The sequence below is a fragment of the Mesoplodon mirus genome (genome assembly GCF_964341445.2).
Source record: "Mesoplodon mirus genome assembly, chromosome: 11".
Taxonomy (NCBI): Eukaryota; Metazoa; Chordata; class Mammalia; order Artiodactyla; family Ziphiidae; genus Mesoplodon; species Mesoplodon mirus.
The window spans coordinates 98543440-98547460 of record NC_138987.1 but is presented as its reverse complement, the minus strand read 5'-3'; positions in this window follow the sequence as shown (position 1 = coordinate 98547460).

The following is a 4021-nucleotide window of genomic DNA, read 5'->3' as shown; positions in this document are numbered from 1 at the left end:
ACAACCTATACGTTTCTTCTTATCTTGTTATAATGTTTGTGTCTTTTCTTATAAAACCAGGCTCATAGTGAACAGTTTTCTATCCTACTTTTTTCCTTTTTTTTTTTCCATTTAACCACTTACCAGTATCATTAGATATTCTTTAGGAACATGATTTCTATGGATGACAATGATATATCCGATAGTGAGTTAATGTCCAAAATACAGAAAGAACTCATACAACTCAACATCAAAAAAAAAAAAAAAAAAAACCCCAAACAACCTGATTAAAATGTGCAGAGTAGGGCTTCCCTGGTGGCGCAGTGGTTGAGAGTCCGCCTGCCGATGCAGGGAACACGGGTTCGTGCCCCACTCCGGGAAGATCCCACATGCCGCGGAGCGGCTAGGCCCGTGAGCCATGGCCGCGGAGCCTGTGCTCCGCAACGGGAGAGGCCACAACAGTGAGAGGCCCGCGTACCGAAAAAAAAAATGTGCAGAGTATCTGAATAGACATTTTTTCCAAAGAAGACATACAGTCCCATGAAAAGATGCTCAACATCACTAATAATCAGGGAAATGCAAATCAAAACCACAATGAGATATCACCTCACACCTGTCAGAATGGCTATTATCAAAAAGACGACAAGTGTTGATGAGGATGTGGAGAAGAGGGAACCTCCTACACTGTTGGTGTGATGTAAATTGGTGCAGCCACTATGGAAAACAGTATGGAGGTCCCTCAAAAGACTACAAATAAAACCACCATATATGATCCAGCAATTCCACTGCTGGGTATATATCTGAAGAAAATGAAAACGCTAATTTGAAAAGATACATGCACCCCAATGTTCATAGCAGCACGGTTTACAATAGGCAAAATATGGAAGCAACTCAAGTGTCTATCAAAAATGAATGGATAAAAAAATTAATAAACATACACACACACACACACACATTGGAATACTACTCAGCCATAAAAAAGAATGAAATCTTGCCATTTGCAACAACATAGATGGACCTAGAGGATATTATGCTAACTGAAATAAGTCAGAGAAAGACAAATACTGTATGATTTCACTTATATCTGGGATATAAAGAAACCAATGAACAAACATAACAAAACAGAAACACATTTATAGATACAGAGAACAAACTGGTGGTTACCAGTGGGGAAGGGGGTGCTGGGAGGAAAGACATAGGTGAGAGAGATTAAGAGGTATAAACTTCCAGTTGCAAAATAAATGATTCATGGGTATAAAATGTACAGTGAGGGGGGACTTCCTTGGTGGCCCAGTGGATAAGACTCTGTGTTCCCAAGGCAGGGGGCTGGGGCTCGATCCCTGGTCAAGGAACTACATCCCAAATGCATGCTGCAACTAAGAGTTCGCATGCCACAACTAAGGAGCATGCCTGCTGCAACTAAGACTGGTGCTACCAAATAAATAAATATATTTTTTAAATGTATGGTGTGGCGAATATAGGTGACATGTTTAATCACTTATCTTGGTGATCACTTTGAAATGTACAGAAATATTGAATCACTATGTTGCATAACAGGAACTAACGTAGAGTTTTAGGTCAATTATACTTCAAAAACAAACAACAAACTCATAGAAAAAGGAAATCAGATTTGTGATTACTAGAGGCGGGGCAGGGGGTAGGTGAGGGAGAATTGGATGAAGGCAGTCAAAAGGTACAAACTTCCAGTTATAAGATTAAATACTAGTGATGTAGCGTACAACAGGATGAAGATAATGAACACAGCTGTGCTATATATGAAAGTTAAGAGAGTAAATCCTAAGAGTTCTCATCACAAGAAAAACAATTTTTTCTTTTTCTTTAATTTTGTGTCTGCGAGATGATGGAGGTTCACCAAACTTCTTGTGATAGTCACTTCATGATGTACGTAAGTCAAATCGTTATGTTATACACCTTAAACTTACACAGTGTTGCATGTCAGTAAAATTGGAAGAAGAAAAAATGAATGAGGAGATCAGGGGAAAGTTGCAGACCAGAGACACAAACAAGACCTATACACTGGGTGAGGTCACCTGGGAGACTCAGACATGCATGGTCCGTACGGCATTGTCTGCACACTAAACATTTATGTGTTCCCCCATACTCCCCATCACCTTTGCAGTTAGCTGGGTTGTGTGAGTAGCTCTGGACAGTGAATGGAGGAAGCACCTAAGAACTGGTTCAAGACCCTCAATTGTCCTCATTTCCTGCCACAGTTATCATGAATCCATGTACTAATGTCATTGTTAACTCCAGTCCCTGAGGGAATTTGCGGAGTAAATTCACAAATTAACTCCATGTCACACACATAGCATGAGAGAGAAATAAACTTTTATGTGGAAATTTCTGGACGAATTTGTTACCTCAGCATAACTTGGCCTATCCTGACTAATTCAGAATTCCATCATATGAGCTGCCACAACAAAGCATCCTCTTTCATTAAAAAAGATAGCATATGTGATTTGATGTGTTTTCAACAAAAGTATAGCAGTGGTTATTTCTAGCTTCTGTCTAAACAACATTTAAATGAACTCCTTGTTCATTTTATAAGCTGAAGGGTAATCTCTGAACGGTTGAGTGAATAACGCAGAATTACGTCCATTCTTTCAAAGATCCTCATTTCTCAACTGTTTTTTCCTGATTTTTAAGGTTTATGAAAACATCGTTTTTATACATAGTTCTTGGATAATTAAAAAAGTAATATTGATGCTTTATAATTTTCTAAATTTCTCCAAAAACAATTCTCTCCCCTTATATCAGCTAATTTTTTAGATGTTTGATTCATTTGATAAATTGACGATAAAAGAGATTCCTCATTCATTCATTTCACAAATTTTAATTGAGCCCCTACTTTGTTCTAAACGTTTTGATAGGAGCCAGGGAAATAAGGAAAAGATCCAGTACTTACCCTCATAGTTATGGTTTTGATACCACCTGGAGCATTACCTACGGCCAAACTCAGTTCTGAGATCCTGAGAGATGGGAAATGAGTTAACCTCTATGTGCCTTAATATCTTCATCTGTAAAATGGAAATAGTAACTCATTCCCTCCAGAGGTATTGCAGTAATAAAACGAGACAACGTGGAAGGCTATTTTTAGTTACATTTAGAAATGCACTCAGACCATCTTAACACAAAGGGGTTTTATTGGGAAAACCAGAATCTACAAGGTACCTGGTGCTCGGGCAGCTGGAGAGAGGAAGTAGGGACCAGGTGGTCTCTGCACTGCTCACTGTGTCTTCTTTATGTCTGTCTACTCAGTTCCCCCACTGTCTTTGCTTGCTCTTACCTTCTACTCTGTAATTTTGCTTTCAAGCTTGTATTGCTGGTGGTTTCCGTTTCTTCATAGCTTCAGTCTACACACTCCCTTGGGTTCTACCTCCATGCTTTCTTTCTTCTTTCACCCTCACAGATAACTACCTTTAATTTTTCAGTTCAAATTTCCAGAAGAATCTGTCTGATCGATTTGTTCATTCAGGCATTCAGAACACATACGTGGAGTATCTACTAAGGACAGGCAGTGGACGCCCATGGTAATCCCCACCCCGTTAGGACCCTCTGAATGATCCCTCCAACCTCATCCTGAAGATGGACTCTTTCCCTGGGACCTTGTTAGAGGTGCTGAATTTGTCCCCCACTCCAGATCTACTGAATCAGAATCTACATTTTAACAAAATCCCCAGGTGATTTGTGTGCACAGTTCAAGTCTGAGAAGCACTGCTTTAAACTTCTAGCTCAAAACTGGCTGCACACTGGAAACAGCTGGAGATTTAAAAAATTACTGATGCCTGGGTCCCTCGCAAAGAGATTCCTTTTTAATTTTTCTGGGGTGCGGTCTGGCATGCAGAAAATCCTAGATGATTCCAATGTGCAGGTAGGTTTGAGAATCTCTGAATTAGTCCTGAGTCACCACAATCAGCTGTGAACCTGGACAAACTGCTTAGTTTCTCTCTAGGCTAGATTTCTCATCTCTTAAGTGAAGATAACCTGTGGACCTTAGAGTTGTTCTGAGGGTCCCATCTTC